The 18,671-nt window shown below is 43.7% G+C and overlaps 1 protein-coding gene across 1 annotated transcript in view; it reads right to left on the reverse strand.

Moving 5' to 3' along the window:
* OCIAD1 (OCIA domain containing 1) overlaps positions 1-18,671 on the reverse strand; it is a 231,046-nt gene that overhangs the window by 83,728 nt on the left and 128,647 nt on the right. The window lies entirely within an intron of this gene.

Genomic DNA, 18,671 nt, shown 5'->3' on the forward strand with positions numbered 1-18,671 from the left:
ATAGGATTGCAAAGATCGCTCACTGCTCTCAACAAATATAATACAAAGAACCATCTTGTGATAAACAAATTCAAAACCACAATTTTGATTTTTGGGAGCTACAAAAATAAAAATCTTACCTGGAGAGCAGGGGGATCACAAATAGCGACCTGTACCAGCTACAATTACCTAAGAGTTTAGTTCAACGCTACGGTAAACCAAGCAGCACACCTTAGATACGTAAGGCCTAAGGGTATGGGGATCATTCACAGCCTGAGGCGTTTGAATCGTCACTTGCACAGCCCTACAGCCGAACCAATCCTAAGGGTGTTACGGGCCAAACTACTACCTGCAGTGACCTACGGCCACTTGGCCTTTCCCGGGAAAATGGACGTATTTCTGGAAAACCTACAAATCAAAGCTTACAAAAAATCTTCTCCGTTCCGCAGCACGCGAGGAGGTCGAGGTTGAGACTCGAGCTGGGCCTGACACGAGCAAACCTCTACTGCCTGGGCGACCTAATCAAATACTACATACACACCTTACGAGCACCAGGACAATCCCTGAAAGAGCAACTACAAGCTGTGTTTAGGAGGAACATCCCCTTTGGCATAAACTGCTGCACCTCGCTATTCCACATTAAAGATCGAACCAACCTCTCTCACTAATCCAACTATCTCTCTGTCAACGTGGAAAAAAACAATAACAAAACAAACCATTTTAGTTTCATTTCAGACTGACGTTGCCGGGCTATCTAAAAACTAACTTTTTACCGCCTTGAATGAATCATATATCAAGGGGAAACCTTAACTATACTTTAACTACTCCCTCAACCCCCAGACTCACAACAAAATATTACACATGAGGCTGCTAGCCCTACCAATCTTTGACTTTAACCCACGGTGGGCTTGGTGGAATGAGCCGCCCATTTGCAGGTTTTGCAATTACATACATGAGTCCTGGCTCCACCTGCTTTGCTGCTGCCCATTCTTTGCTACGGATCGACGCCGCCTACTGATCCCTGTCTTTCGGGAACAATCACTGAGACACTGTAGGAAAGCATCGACTTTGTGTATTAGCAACAATTAAGCCGAGGCCCTAGCAAGAGCTGGGAAGTTCGTTAATATTATTTTAACCGCACTGCAGAAACATTTAGCATTAAGAATCTGATCATGATTTTATACATTTTAAAATTTTATTTTAACATGCATTGCTATGTTTGTACATTACGGTTTTTATTAACTGTATAATAAAGATACACATGTCAAGAGAAAGTTCAACAATTGAAGCACAGTTTGACAAGACTACTAAGCTTTGTCTCCATTTCCTTCTTGGCTTTTTGTGTTACCATTACAGAGCGAAGAGTTCTGTAGAATTTTGGGGGACCTGCATTTAATCTGTCTGAGTAGGATCACTAGTTGCAGAGCTATTTTAAGGTACTCGGAGAAATATCTTACCAGGGAATCAGTTTGATGAGGTGTCCAAGAAGGTAGTCATGGAAGATGGCAGCCTTGGAGGCAATTCTGTCAATACTCAACTGCTTGTGAGTAAGGAAAGGGGTTTAAGAGTTATTCTATTTACCTAAAGAATTTTCTCTTTGTAAGGAGATGGTGGTATCCAGAAATGATGGTGGTGTAAATTCTGCCATTAGCAAAATCAACGTCAAGAGTAAAGGTATCCAACAGTTATCCAAAAGGTTAAATCTATCACAGATTTTGAGAGCATCCATAAAAGATGCTCTCAAAATCAATAAATACAATAAAAGGAAATACAACGGTTCTAAATTTGCTTATCTGCACAGTGAGGGGTTAGCATTAAAATCTTGAATGGACCTACCCTTCAACAGCGTTGGACACCCATGGCTAGATATTTCTTATTCAATGAGTGAATCTTTGCACACACTCAAGTAGAGCAAGGGATGGGTGCAAAGGGGGCTTCAATCCCCCTTCCACTCCCTATCCCAAAGGGAAAAGAATTTGTAGTTGATGGCAGGAATGACGGGGCAAAGTAAAAATTATCTTTAGTGAAACTGAGGTCAAGCATTGGAGATTTAGATCGACACACATCAACAATTTCTAGAACAGCCATTTACATTTGATTAAATTAAAGACGCAATAGGTGCTCTCCAAGGGGCGAGGCTCCTGGCTCTGATGGAGTACTCTTCGAATTTTATGAACTATATTTAGATATCCTTTTTACTCTTTCATTGCCAGCTTAGGAGGAAGCCAGAGTGCAACTATCCTCCATCTGACACTGCACGAAGCCCTCCTTATTGCCTGTTGCAACAGAGGAATCTGGCTAACAAATGTGAATCATATAGGCCTCTATCACTTTTAAACTTCATCTATAAAATTCTAACTAAATTATTGCTAACTACCTATCTCCCATCCTGCCCGAACTGGTGCTCCCTGATCGGACCAGGTTTATCCCATGCAGATCGACTGCCCATAACCTGCATATTCTCTTTGCTATTATGCATTGGCTCGAACCAAGCTCAGATGCCGCCGCTGTTTTCCTGCACGCCTCAAAAGCATTGACTCCCTGGAGTGGGACTTTCCATTTACCACCCGGAGTAAGCTTGGTGTGCCCCCAGCTTTATAGAATGGATCAGGTTGTTTTGCGATTCCCTGTAGCGAATTAACAACTTATCAAGAGGGACCCAACAGGGATGCCTCCTCATCTATCCTGTATGCAGTAGCCCTGAAGCCGCTGGCATTGAAGCTCTGCCAACATTATTCAGATAATGCCCTCAAGTACGCTAGCAGACATCTTATGATCTCCTTGTGTGCAGAGGATATCACCCTGTACTTAAAGAACTCACTGCGGGAAGTTATATGTCTTGGTAACCTCTTCGAAATACCATCAACTGGCGTAAACCGCAGATTTTCCTCTCACTAATATAATACAATAAAATTCCTGCCTAACTTCCCACTGTAACGGTGTGGAGGATCTCTTAAGTACCTAGGAATACGTGTTAACTAGGATATCGATCTCACTGTTAGCGAAAATGATGGTGTCACAATGGATACACTGCAGATTACCCACTGGTTATCACTCCTGTTATCATTGGCGGGCTGAATGTCCCGCATGAAGACAGTGATATGTCCGAAACTGCTCTATATGTTTGTGAGCATTCCGTCCCTCGTAACAGAACCTTTTCCAAACACTTAAAACTCAACTGATTCAACTGCCACGGGCTGGTTAGGTGCCCGGTGTTAGTTGAGAGACGCTGATGTTATCCTTTCAAAGTGGAGGGTTTGAGGCACCTGATCCCGAGTTGTACTATTTAGGTGAAAAAGCACACTTCGCCTGCTGCTGGTTCCATCCGTGTCTACCTCATACTGCTGTAGAGGTTGACAACATAGGCCCTATACCATTAAAATCACTGCTTGAGGACACGACCTTAGTACCCCAGCCCCTGGCGGAGACTATCCATTGAAGCTACTGCTAGTACTATTAAGAGTTTAGGACAGATTGAGAGAGAAAACTGGTCGAGATCTCGTATAGTCTTCTGCTCTCCCCCTGCCTTACCATCCAAGACTGCTAGTGACACATGAAGCAATACACAATAAAACACCATTATCCTCTATACCGTGGAAGTTATACAAAAATGGCAACTTTAACAAGCTTGCAGATATTAGGGGGACACCGCCCTGCACCCCCTTTGATATTAGTTTATATTATCATCTCCAAGGTGCGTGCAAACTAGAAATACTCTCCCTGAATAGTATGCTTCGTATAACTCATCCCACGTTTTTACAAAGAGCTTACTATACTCCCATGAGGTATTGGAAATATGGCCTTAAGGTGGTTTAAAAATGTGCAAGATCGCACACCGAAGGAAGACTTCTTGCACTTAGGCTGGTCATGTCAGTGTTCAACTATACTGCAGAGAGGTTATGACCACCACATTTATTATGATAGGCCGCAAGCTACAGATGGATCCCAAGGTCGCACTGCTGGGCTGGATTGAGCAGATTCCCACTGCTCATTAACGTGTTTTACTGGTTTAGCACTATTGCTAGCTAGCAGACTTGTGGCATGTTGCTGAGATACTGGAAGCTGAGAACTGGTTGGAATCTCCTCTATACTGAAATGCTCAACTTGAGTTGTATGTGTAGCTTCTGTTGTCCACATCCACACCCAGAGATATACGGGAACCACTAAAGTCACATCTCCTGGCTACGGCCGTATAATTGCACCTGGTGTAATGCCATGGATGTTTTTCACATATACCTTTGATCGCTTGCTTGCTATTTTTAAAAGTACCTTTTGTGATGTGCTCCCCATTCATACTAATACATACTCACATCTGCACTATGCAACTTTCGGAGGGGCGTTTGTAACTTTTGGAGGGGCGAGAGTGAGCTGTACTTGAGGGTTTGGTTTAAGTCCTTTTTTTCTTACTTACGGTTGAATTCTCAATACTATAATGTACACTGCAGACCGATGGTGCACACATTTGGCTACCTGTATCGTGTTGGTTTGGCTGTTTTTCTACATGTTCTTTGTCTTGATAAAACCAATAAAAAATGTGTTTTAAAAAAAAGTTATTGGAGGTTTGTATACAAACGTCGCACGTTAAGGATGCATTAAATTCAAAGATGTGCTTGAGAGTGAAGCAATCGATTTCACAGATTGTGCCTTTCATGTGAGGAACATCAAGTCCTTTGCCTCATTTTTAGACTATTCTGATGCATAAGCTGGGAGAGAATACATCATCAAAGACCAAGGGTAAATCTGTGGTGAAGCTTGTTTCAATGAGCCAGGGAACCGTTAGGGGCTTAGAGTGGTAATATCTGTAAGATACAATCTTTACTGCTTGTGTGGTGGTAAGAGGGCCAACAAAGGTCGCCAAGATAAGAGGAAAGAATAACAGGAATGAGGGAAAGTATGAGTGGACAGAAAGAGACGAAGGACATGATAACGACACAGTACGGTTAGTCTGGTTGGATTGTTGATAGCCTCAAAAAGTATTGTTTCCGAGTCACGAGATCTTGTACCACTGTTGAGAGAAAGAAAACTAGTAAAGGGCCGTGGGCTATGATCACAAAGTACATCAGAAAAGGACCATTACAGTTGGAGGCTAGGGGAGAAAGTGTGACTCAGAGTGAAGCTTCGATGGGATGAAAGAGCAGGCAAAAATGACAAAAGTAAGGAGGAGCTAAAGAACTGAAGGAGAAGAACCCATCAGAGAAGACACCTAGGACTACAACGTAAGTGGAGAAGGGCTGACACAGAAGAGGCAAGGAAGGGTGTATGAGATGGAGGAATGCCCAAAAGCTGCTATTAAGACGGAAAGAGAATGCAATGACCATATCTGGAAAACGCAGGCATTGCGGAAAGATTAGGCTGGAGGTGAAGAAACTCATGATCTAAATATCAGTATTTAGGAAGGACTTGGGCACCTAGGCTCAGGACAGAAAAAGCACAGTAAGGGGAGTAATTGAGAGGCAATCAAAGAAGGGAAGTAGTCACAGCTAGATGAAGAAATCAAAATATCTGTGAGGCACTGCAGAGAACCTACACTCGTCTGACATTAGTGTTACTGGAGCAGCATGTAGGATATGTAGAAGAGTTGCTGTTCCTACAAACTGGTTAAAGGGAGGAACCAATGGAACTAATTACAGTTAGCAGGAAAAAATTCCAAATGATCAATCAGCACATCTGTTCAGTTCCTGCAAGATCGACTAAAACTGATCAAGGCTGCCCAATGGCAATGTCCATGAATAGTTGTAGAGGAAGTAACGTATCGTGAAATTAATTTCAGGCAACATCATTCCAAGACTCAAACATATAAATCACCAATCTGAAATGTACTTGTTGTTGGTACGTATCATTACTTGAAGACAGAAACCAGAAGGGGGGACAATTGTCAAACACGGCAGCCATTTCCTAGTGGTCGCTCTGTGCTATAGCTACCCTTCATTGGTTGTCTTGCGACTGCTATCTTTTTACCTATGTGGGTATGGGTTGCCTGCACTTATCAGTGCAGTCTTGGTTGCTTGTGATCTCCGGCTCCTGCTGCTTCTGAGCTCTGCATGCTACATGAAAGAGAGCGCTGGTGCGGAGATGTCTCTGCGGTTGACGAGGGGACAGTTGGCTAGCAGCAACACCAGCAATGCATCTGTTTAGCGCATCCATTGTGTGATGGCCTTTCCATCAAAGGTTCATCACTATTTCAAGGATTCTTCTACTTGCAGTTGTTTATACAGGGGGAGAATAGTGACCTGGACATCCCTCAACTTTTGTCCCCTTTCTACTGTTCATGGGATTTGTTTGGGGGTGCCGCTCGTAGTTGCGGGAGGACCGAGGAGCAGTTTGCGTGTACTTGGACCCACCACAGCGGGAGCAGCGTTACTGGGACGGTTTGTGACCAGCAGGCGGCAGGAACGGAGGGACTGCAAGTCCCAGGATCTTCAGCGGCGTTTCCAGCGGCCGCACCTGGAGGCTCTTCACCCCTGACCCCGCCACCATCCCGGGGGTTCCGGCCCAATAGTAACTATAAGACTTGCACGAGGAACGCGCATCGCGGGACGCGCGCGGGCGGACGCCGGGCTAAGCCCGGGCAAAGGGCGGGCCGTTCTAGGCCGTTAGAGGCGGTAGAGACCGGACCGGGCCATCCCTCTAACGCCCTGCCTATACATCACCTTCTTCTTCTCCTTTGGTGCGGCTCGTGTCTCACAGGCGCCCCACACACATGGCTACGAGAGAATCCAGAAGTAAGGCCGCCCAACAGATTTCTGGAACTATGGAAACATTTCTTACCAGGGCTAACGTTGTGGTTAATAAAGGACTCAGTGTGCTAGAAAATCAACCAGAGGAGGGTGCAGATAACTTGTCATTGGCTTCTCCTGGCTCCTCAATTAATGCTAGCACACCTCTACTGCTTGATGCCACCCATCTGTCGCTTATGGATAGTATTGACCAGACTATTGAGTCAGTCTTGCAGCAACTGAGGACACCATCTACTACCCAGAGGGATAGAGACTCACTACGCCTCTCTGGGGTTGTAGAACCTTCCCCCAATGCTGATCTTGTAGAGATAGTGTCGCAGGAGGGGGGATCAGTTGCAGCTTTAAGTGAACATAAGAGCAGCAGGGGGGACTATCCGTCCAAAAGGAAGAGGTCAAGAAAGCCAAAAGGTGCTAAAAGGTCTAAAGTTGACCCAACAATCCCCGTTCAAGGCGACAACACAGACACTGTGGCCTGTCCCGGGGTTGCATCCATTAGAACCAGGTCAGAACTATCTAGCTCTCCAACAGCTCCATCTATACCGGTGTGCACGGGTCCATTTATTTTTGGTGGGGTCCCTCCTAATACTACAGGTTTGCTCACTAGCTCACTTACGGATATCTTTAGAGATCTCCTGAATCCCCTGTTTGTTAAATTAGACTCTATAGAGGCTAGATTGACGGCCATAGAAAAACTCTGTACGGCCAGTAGTGTTAATTCTGGGGTGGGGTTAAACTCACAAAGGGCCCCCAGGGATAGTGTTAGGATCAGCCAATTGCCCCTAGTTTCAACCACCCAGCCCCCAAATCTACCACCAGTCCAGCAAGGGGAAGCTGCAAGAAACATTACTGTACCCGTCGCCCAACCGGGTCCTTCAGTGCCCCAAACAGGGAGGCCTCCGGTACCTGCACCTAGAAGGTCAAAACAACTTGCTCCATCTCAACAACTTAATCAGGAGAGACCACTCAATGGGCAAACTGACTGTCCTATTAGCCCCAACACCAGGCGTAGGACAGTTAATCTGCCCCCTGAGGCAGTAGCTTATACTGCGATCTTGGAGGGAGTACCGGAGCTTACTAGTGGTGCATCGGAATCGCAGGATTCCCTACGCAACAAAGTAATTAATTGGCTAAATATTCACAGGCCACTCCCACCCAATCTAAAAGGACATGTTCTTATGGTCCGGAGGGTTCCATGGATTGAGTCTACTCCCAAAAAATGTGTGGGCGATTGTATAATCGTTAGTTTTAAAAGTCCACAGGTTGCCCCATATATTTGTAACTGGCTTGGCAGTGCTGGCAACACTTCTATTGAAGTGATGGCCCTTTCATATTTCTATCCAAATGCATGTAATTCTACCTTGAGGAGGGAAGAGGGTTGGACTAGAGTTGGCTTTGCAGTGGATGGTTCACGTTATAGGCCCAAGCACAATGTATTCCCTAGCTATGGTAATTTCATCCACCCAAATACTGGAACCGAAAATTGACTTGGTACCAGCCCGGACGAGAACTGAGATCTAGCTCTAAGTTCCAACTCACGCCATCTAGAGTACAAACAGTCAGAAATGGGGGACGTGCTTTTTCCCATATGGCACCTCTCCTATGGAACAAACTTCCCCTGAATATCCGTGCAACGATCAAACACATGAGTTTCCGAAAGTTGTTGAAAACATGGCTTTTCAGCTAGGTCTTGCCTTGGCAGGATCTCTCACCTTTTTTTTCTGGGATTGTCCGCATGCGCCATGAGACTCCCTCACGGGATGTGATATGTCTGCGCAATACAAATATCCAGACTAGACTAGACTAGACTAGACTAAACAGATATTCTTGTCTCGACCAGGTTGACTGACCACAAAAGGGCGATACCCAACAGGCCCCCCCACATTTTTTTACTGGGGAGGTAGCCAGGGGGGTGACGAGACCCGCTTGTAAGAATAATATCCGGATGCTGCCATCTTGAGACATTGTCAGATACACATTCCCAAATTATGGGGCCTATTAGAATGGCAGACGGACCTGCGTCCGTCCGCCACCCCAGAGGAGGAGGGACCGTCCGCAGGGGCAGCGGCGGTCCCTCGTGCTAATTAGGATGTGGCCGCCACCCTGGCGGTCACATCCTGTATTTTTAACATTGCGGTGGGTGCTGCTTGAAGCAGCACACGCCGCAATGTTAACAAAATGCATGTTTACCTTTGCATGCACAAAGCTGCAGGCACCGTGTGGTACCCCCCATGTGCACCCCCCCCCCTTCAGCCCTGGGGGCCCGCAACAGGCCCCCGAAGACAACACCGTATGCCTTTACACGGCAGAAATGCTGCCATGGAAAGGCATAGGACCGCCGCTATCCTAATATAACTGGCGGTGTCTTATAGACACCGTCAGCCATGTTAGAGCTTTTCCGCCGCAGACGGAAGGAGACTGCGACGGAAAAGCGGCGGACGGAAAATAGATCCCTCAGCCATCCTAATCTGGCGGGGGGTCTTTTTCCAGTCCGCAGTGGATAATCCGCATCCTCCGGGCCAGCGGTGGCTTCCGCCGGCCCGGAGGATGCGGATTATCCGCAATCATAATCGGCCCCTATGTTGGGGGCTATTGCGGACTACTCAACCTGGGGGATTATCTGAACAGCTATTGAGAACTGTGCATCCTGGTGGCCACTGATTGCCAAACATTGAAATGAAATGAAATGAAAACAGATTTGATAACGCACGCAAATACACTAAGGTTTCTTACCGCTATAAGCAGAACATCAGAAATCAGTCCTATTCCGAAGTGCTGTATACTGTAACTGCAAAAATTAATCGACATCTTCGCTAAATAGCCACTTTTTCAGCTGCTTCCTGAATTGCATCAGAGATGGTTAACAATACAGCTTAAAAGGTAGTGAGTTACAGCATTTTCCTGCCCACGTGGATCTTGTTTTATTTGATCTACGAATGATAACACATAGTGAGGAGCTAGATCCAAGGGTTCTACTTGGCCTGTACCAGGAGAAAAGATCCTGGAAGTACTTAGGGCCAGTCTGATGTAAAGGCTTACAGACTATACACATAGCCTTGAAAATAATTCTCTTTTTCATAGGGAGCCAATGTAGATCCCGCAGAGATTGTGCTACAGAGTTAAATTTAGGGATTGAGATACAAGATATCACCGCAGAGTAGAAAACACAGCTTTAAGCCGTTTATGCTGCTACCATACCCTTTGACTGTTTAACCACAATTGCACCACGAAGATTGGAAGGTGAGATTAGTAGAGAAACTATGCTCGACACGGAGGTACAATGAGTTCTTTCTGTTTTGTGTGCATAAGACATAAAACCTCAGTTCGTGCACGACTGGGGTGTGAGAAGTAACACTCTGGTCATCTGCGTATCGCTGTGAATGCTTCGGGTGGCAGAAACAGACATTAAGGCCCTGGTGTCCTTCAGGAGGCTAAGAACACAGAGCAGAGGAAGATAAACTATATCGTTCTCGTATCTGGTAGGTGGGTTTCTACAAAGTACACATGCCAATAAAAGTAAGAGAGCATAAGACTTAGGACTTATGTAAAGTGGTCTATTTTTCCCCCTATAGGAATACACCTTCAGTTTATGTGAAAGAGACACCAATATCTAAGCGAGGTCAGTTAGAAAAAGATTTGCTGCTAAACATATAGTGGGAAGTCTATGGGTGGATACTGATCTGGGAGGATTGTCAGGTTTTCTGACTAAGCTCTGTTTCTGGATGGCTGGGTTCTGTCAATACAAACTGGTTTTAGATGCTAGCGGGATGTAGGAACATGCCCAGATTACTGCCTAGCATACATTCTGCCGCTGTCCCAACATTTTGTCTCTTACCATTCCCCTTTGTCCTGGACCCCACATTTAAACACCCTGTTGCATATCCGGGAACTTATGGTTAACTCCTAGTGGCAGGGGGTGAACAGTTTTCAGTCTGCAAGGTGGATGCACATGTATTTTGGGCAACAGTGGGCAGGGAAGGTTTGGAAGCACCTCAAGGAGCTTGCAGCCCATTCTGGCTCCAGTGAACCTGCCCAGGAGCCCATCTAATGAGTGAGCTTTATTGTGATTTATACCTGATGGATGATACCATCTTTATAGGAGAGATGCCTATCCTGCCTTTCTGAGGATGTTGGAGGGTTGGCAGGAGTGCACATGGCAGGTTGTTATGTGTGCTAATATCTCCCAAAAAAGTATGTTGGTTTAAATGCAAATATTAATTTCCACCTCATGTCAAGGTCCCCCTTCAGGATCACATATGTATTGTCTGCCCAAACGCTTACCATTTACATCCTTTTATATCCCTTCAGGTACTTTTAATCAGAAAAGTTTGGTTTTATTGTTAATCTGTGTTATTTTTCAATACCTAGTTTTTTGATGTTGTAAAGATTGAGGGCCTACATACATTCAAAACAAATCACAGATGTTCTGTTTCACACATTACAGGCTGAAACGGGCCTTGATGGAGATGTATCCCACCTTTCCTGACGAGCCAGAAAGTCTTGACACACTACAGTTGATTATTACTACTCAAGATCTGTCGCACCTAGTGTCAAGGCTGTACACCACAGCGCCGGCAGAAATACCACACACCACTGAGAGGGCCAAATCCAGATGGGACGCGGTGCTGGTAGATCCACTAACAGAACAGGAATGGCAACAGACATGCGCATTAACACAAATTCTTACTACTAATGGCAATCTTAGAATCATACATTACAAGTTCCTTCACCAGGCATACTACACACCAGCACGTATGTGTAAATACGGTCTGCAGGATGAAGACAGGTGTAAACGATGTGGTACGGAAGGCGCAGACTTTGCACATTTAGCTTGGTTCTGCCCAAGAATCCGTGAATACTGGGGCGATGTCACTGCAAAACTGTCTGCTATGATAGCGGTTGAGATAGACTCTACGATCCGTACCTGCTTGCTGGGCATTGTACCACAACTTAAATCTACCAAACGAAAGTTCTGTGCGGTTTCATTATTACTTGCCAAGAAACAAATTTCGCAATGCTGGCACAGAGTGTGTCTTGAACTGAGAAATTCGGGATCTTGAAATAAAATAAGGATCAACGTACCACAGAACTTTGGTGTCTGGTTACAAGACATGTCCAGCTGCAGGGATAAACTCCTGACATACGAGGAAGAACTACCGATGCGATCTAGGCCAAAAGATTTCTGGGGATACCTTACTGAATATATGCGCAAGTCGGAGGCTGCTGCAAATGTATGAGTTAAGATCTTGATTCAAATTTGTAAAGGTCTATATCACTACAGCCAGGTGACGGTGGGCGTTGTCTGCACGGACATATAATGATACATTCAGAATTTACGAAATTGACTGCTAGTATGTGATGGTCTCATTCACTGGTTTATGAGTTGTTAATTTATGTTTATTATGGTACACCAACAAAACCTGAAAACAAGACCTAATTTATATGCATTACGCCGCCGGACCTTGTGTTGCCGGCTACAAGGCTGTGTAAAGTCACTCTTGCACTGTGTTACTTAAGTCAACGCAGCCGGCCCCCGGGTTGTAGGCTTCTGGCTGTGTAACCATCTTTTGTTATAATAAAGGTCTTACCAAAAAAAATTTAAAAAAAATAGGTGATGTTTGGTAGCTCAGGCTTATGTAGTAAGGGCTGATTGAACAGTGTATATCACAGGGGTGTCGCTACAACTCATTCCCACTGCTCGGTTTTAGGGTGGAATCAGTGGAAAATAGTGTCAACCCATTTAGGACTTTAACAGGCAAACTAGTTACGCACCTGATTTTTGCTGCTAGACTCACACACCTGCTCCATTGGCCTCTTTGTTGTACAAACGTTTGGAAGATTTACACAAAGGAGAAACTGTCACCACGGTAAACAGCAGAATGTAAACATTTAGAAATATAGCTACCTTTTAAAAATCCTAGAGGGTCTTTCAACGCACTGAATGTTATTGTAAATCTATGTACTGCAGCAAATCATCCATTTCTGAAAGCTCTAATGATAGGCCGAAATGTAACTATACTGATTGAACGACCTTTATACCTCAACTTATACTTTAACTATTGCTGTAATTAGTTTTTTTGCATTGTTATTGTTTGAAAGTTTTTGTGCCCCAATCTTCTGTTGTCCCACATCTTTATCGAGACATGTTACGCTTGTCTCTACTTTTATTAAACTTAAATAAAGTATTTAAGTGTCAGCAACAGCGCCAAACTCTTTGGAGACGTGTTTGGCACGGTCTCGTCATCACAAGGCGTAGGCCACACAGTTAACTTTGTGGCAAATACTGGTGTGGAATCTGATTTGAATCCAGAAATATAACTGAAACGAATCATGTACACCGTAAGGAATACATTAATTCCATCTTTATTAGTGCAATCATATATAGTTATAATTTTTCTGTATCGCTGTTTGTGGTTTACAAATCATTAGAGTTTCAAAATCTGTGCATGTTTTTTGAGAAAAAAACCTCTAAGTGTTTTAGGACTCTGTTGTTCCCTTTAGCAGCGAGATTTTGAAATACGCTGTAAATAATACAGCAGACCTTGGATTTTATAAATAATGAAAAAAAGAATTCTAGCCAAACATGGATTCAAAACCTCACCCCTTGTTCTTAGTACTTTGTTACATCCCACACACTCTGGGGAATCCTCTTATCCTTGTGCCCTAGTACTCGCATATCTGTACCTTTGTCCACATGTGCTCCTTATGAGTTGCTGTTCCCTTGTGGGCCAATCTTTAAATGTCTTTCCTCTGGTCATTCATTTTACTTTTCTGCTAGTTTTCAGTGTCATGTTTGTATCATTTTTGTTTCTATTATAGTTAATGACAGTTCCAGACGCCACCATGCTGAGAATATTACTAATATTTTTAGTGTTTTCTTTAATTGTAATTTCCTGACCAATAATAATACTCTCCATCACGTTGCAAATAACTGTTGGTCTTTAGATAATTTCTATAGTAATTGTGTAATTATTCAGACTTGCCAATGATACTTCTGATTTTTAAACAGGGGTTGATGCTCCACAGCTTATTTGTAAAAAAGGTCCCAGAGTAAATAAAGAGGAGCTAATAAAGTGTGTGCTTAAGTATCCTAAATAATATAGCGTGGAATCTCCCGTCCTATTTTCTCGGGAGACAAGCATGTGACTCATTCTCAGGTGTTGGGTTCAGATTCAAAAAATACACTGGGTCATTTGAAGGTCTACCACTTTGGTGGATCGGGAGTTTCTCACAAAAGCCAGCTTCTTAGAGAACGTTAATTGTACTTTTTTTTGTTCTCTCTCTCCTACACTCTCTAATATTATTGAATCACCCTCACTATGGAATCAATTTGTGGGAAGAGCACATGCAAAAGCTTCGCACACCTTCAACTGCCTGCAGATCTTGGTAGAGGATTACCATCATAGGTAGGATTAAAAATATATTGCGGACAACAATGTGAATAAAATCTGAATTACATTCTTGCTAGACTGCATAAAATTGATGGGAAGTATCCAAACGCTGGTGGCCATTCCCCAGAAGACTTTATCCACATGGCTAGTTACTACTGCCTCCTAAAAACACTTCCTGGTCAGAGATGGCTGGAGTCTTGCCTTGTGCTCTGGTAGTACCTGTTACTTCTGACCCATATAGAGTACTTCTAGGTTTTATCAATGAATCGTTAATTAAACAAGCCAGATTTCTCAGTTTAGGGTATCACTGTACTGGATGTTATCTAGGACACCATGGATGGCAGATATGATTTACCTTAATTGCTTTAACAACAGTGGAAAACATTCTGTACGCTTTTTGACGAAGGATACACATTTAAAGGTGAGTGACCAGAGGTTTGGTCTTAAAAATAAAGGTAGGATGGCAACCGCATCTACTATCACAGTTAAAATATGCTTGAGTACATCAATTGTGAATGTCGAATGACAGTAATATAATGATTCAACCTAACTGTGCTGAGACGCTTGGTGAGCCAACTACTGAAGCCATACTATGTGTATTGTCCAATATAAATTCAATTAAAAAGATTTAAAAACAACTAGTGTTGAGTGTTTACAGTGAAAACCAGACTATTTAACGCCTAATATAAGCTAAAGGGCATTCCCACCTAAAGGAAAATGGTGATGATCATCAAAGCATGTAATCAGAAAAAGTCTTTGGGCAAGCACAAATGCTTTGACATCTTTTTGACAATGAAGAAGTTAAGACCCTGAAGTGGATCTTGAGCATAAAGATATAAAATGCAAAGTGGTCTCTCGCCTTGCAATGCCCGATTTTAATAACATAATATGTTTTCGTTGCACAAGTCTGCAGTTTAAAATGGAAAAGTTCCAACAGAAGCAAATATTTCTATCTCGACTTAAACCGAAAAACAGTTTTTACTGCAATTGTGGAACTGAGAAAAGGGACTATTGAGACGATCAGAAAGTGATGGAGGGTTAAACGCTGCAGCTTAAGAGAATCAGGATAATATACTATTCCATAAATATTTCTGCAGGTCACCGTACATTTTGAAGAATTATACATTGCGGTAGTTCTTAGGTCCACCAGGGCAATAGATACTTTGTCATTAGTACTACTTATTTTCTTTGCTGGAGATTCATAATTTTAATCCCATCGAAAAACAACAGACAGTGTGTGCTAACAACCAAGATAAATTAAATGTTACTCAAATAAGGATTCACTTATGTTGATGGAAAAAAAACTAATGTCCTGATGTTGAAAAGCAGTGTACTTGTATATGCAAAAACATTAACCACATACTACGTAATTCAGCCATTAAAAACTATAAACTAACCTTAAAAACCAAAATTTCTAAAAAGTATGAGCAATTCATTAGAAAAGTATCTGGGGAAAAATGAGCTCACAAAGTTACATAAATTTCAGTGGAGATGATCTTCTGCATCAAAATAATGCGATCTTTATACAGCGCTCGATACCACAGTTTGCCCGCAATAGATTGCTCACAGGTAGCCATAAGATCAATTTTTTTCTTAAAATTCACAAAAGCATCTTTAGTGTAATTTTTGTAACAACTGATAAACCATTGATGTTAATATTTTGGGAAAACGCTCGGAACACATCCTCTTCAGAACAGACAGAAAATAAAGACCAATAACAAGAAACTAGTGTCATATGCCAGAACCAAAATATTTAAATGCTGATGGAATAGCTGTGTCTCATTATCAACTTGGCAGTTAAATTCCAAGTTGGCTTAGCTGTAATTACGCGCAGAGAAGTGTGAGACGTCCACCCATGTTTTTTCCAGACTTAAATGAGGTAAGAGATAGCTCAAAGTTGGAAACTGAAGAATGATGCGGTGGAAAGAGAGCACGCGTTAGAATGTGCTCATTGTTTAAAACATTCATAAATTTGCACATTCCCACCTGCTTGGAAAAAGTCAGGTTAAGCACCTACCCAGATCTCACTCTAGCAGAACTGCGAAACAATACCCACCACAAAATTCAAGGTTGCTTGACACAGACATTACACATTCTCCAAAACATATTATATATTATATTTAATTTCTTATAGAGCGCAGGAATCAATCCCGGAGGGGTATCTCCGCGCTTTGCCAGCTAAGACAGTTTTTAGGTAGGGCAGCCTGAAGTTTATGTAGAAGGAAAAGCTTCTTGGAAGAGGACGGTTTTTAATGCCTTTCTAAAGGACAGGTGGTTTATGGTGGTTCTTAGATTAATGGGAAGGTTGTTCCAGAGGGCAGGACCAACAGCGGAGAAGGCACGGTCACCCTGTCTAGTCTTCTTTGTGATGGGAGGTTTTAACAGGGCTTGATTGCAGGAGCGCAGGGACATAGCCTTCACTCTACTCCTCCCAAAACCTTCTGTAACTATTCTTACTCTGATTTTGAAATCATATCTTACGGGTCACTTGCTGAACCAGTTATAACCAAATTAGGCCTATTTATGTGTTGCAATTAAAAAAAGCGCGGTAATATTTAGCCTTTTTTATTGCTACCCCAATGTCAGTACCTGCACTCATTTTGAACCTCTTTGCAATCACTGATTTAACCAATCTGACTACTGATCCTTTTAAAGCAGTTTTGCCTTTAGCAGGTTAGTAATTGTGACTATTTTTAACTAAGATCGTTACTAAAGGAATGTCTAATGGCCAGAAGTACTGCAAATAAGTGGCTTCTACAAAGCTGTTTAACAATATCTACAATGGGACAGTCATAAACATTAAAGGAGAGGCAATAAAATTCCACTCATCACGCAATCATAAGGGGAATGCACGGAGAAAAAAGGGGAGACACGGAAGGCTAGAAAAAGATCAGAGAGAGCGTGAGGTAGACATGGGAAGTGGATGAAGGGACGTAGAAGTGGGAAGGAGCACAGAGAAATCAAGGACTGATGGAGAGAAGTGCAGTTAAGAGTAAAAGGCATCAGCTTTGGGGATGACACATGGACTGATTGGAAAATATGGGATCAAATGGTAGCCACTGAAAGGAGGAGCAGAAGAGAGAGAGAGATGCTCCGAAGTGAGGGACTAAAGAGAAGTCCAGGTAAAGAAATACGAGTTGGGGGAAAGACATAGTGCTTTATTGGGGAGACAACAAGACCATAGAGAAACAAGACAAGATTGCAGTAGGTATGCAAGTGGATGGGAAATGTACAGCACTTTAGTGGCAACACGGGTAGGGCATGGGGGCTGATGAGAAAATATTGGGACTGAGAGAGAGTCACAGGAGGCTGATTGGGAACCGTAATAATAACTCGGGCTGCCTGGTCGCCCGGGCCACGCTGGTGATTGTAATCTAATTGTTCTCTCGTAATTTAGCAGTGCTCTTGGTGAGCCTGGGGATCGACGCCCGACCCTAAAATGGCACCCGCAGTCAGGCTGCCACGGGAGGCTTAGCGGTATACCCTGAGGGGTCCCCCATGTGCAATACAGCTCAGCTCTCTCTACTCCCAGCAAGGATTACTCTGTTGAGGACATGGGGAGTCGCTGCTCACCTTCCTGCAATACCTCCGTGAATTTCGGCCCAGACCTCCAGAGACAGATGAAGTCCCGCAACATCTACCCCACGCTTCTCCCCATCAGCCTGGCGTCTGGCCAATCTGTGGTCTTACACGATTAGGAATTCATCGTGGCTGAGACCAATTCCCGCAATTACGCCTACACAAGGATCTATATAGCATTGGTCATGATTTGCCTGTCCTTAATATGGCGGCCTACACTGCTTTCGTTTCTCCAGCTGACACAATGGCAGAACCTAGTTCCCTCTCCGAAGCCGGGCTGGTCTACACCAACCACTGTCATCTCCGCTTCCATGGAGATCTCAGCAGAGGCGTCATCTAGGGAGATGTTTACCTGACCGTGGAGTCCCAGCAGATTGGCCTCTCCTCCCCTTTAGATACTTTTTTTGTCCACTGCCAGGGTTCCAGAACTGATCTCCTTCCCTGCCACCTGTTTCTACTTCCTTCCCCCATTCCCTTTATCCTCTAGTGGGGTCTTGTTCTTTTATGTCTGACTTCTCTTGTTCTTCCCTTCCGATGAGACCTGAGCAACATGGCTGATGCCCGGAGGAGCTGCTAGACCGCTAGAGGAGATTGGCCCTGGTTCACCCCCTTGATCGTACAACACAAAAAAATCCATATGTGATGGATCATAGGAACCTAGCCAGAGAGATAGTAGGTCCACCCAATTGGGTGGACCTACTATCTCTCTGGCTAGGTTCCTATGATCCATCACATATGGATTTTTTTGTGTTGTACTGTAAAATATAGGAGGTTGAACCTAGCTAGTTCCTCCATCTCCCTCCCTTTTTTGATGTGTATTCACCCCCTTGACCATCACCTACCCAGCTGAACATTGGGCATTGTTCTCCATGTATCCCTGCTGTGTCTACTTCCTCCCTTACTGACCTTACCACTGACCATTGAGACCATGCTTTTTGACCGATGCCCGGTGGAGCTACCTTGACAGCTATAAAGAAGATAGGCTGTG

The sequence above is a fragment of the Lissotriton vulgaris genome, chromosome 3_1, assembly GCF_964263255.1.
Source record: "Lissotriton vulgaris chromosome 3_1, aLisVul1.2, whole genome shotgun sequence".
Taxonomy (NCBI): Eukaryota; Metazoa; Chordata; class Amphibia; order Caudata; family Salamandridae; genus Lissotriton; species Lissotriton vulgaris.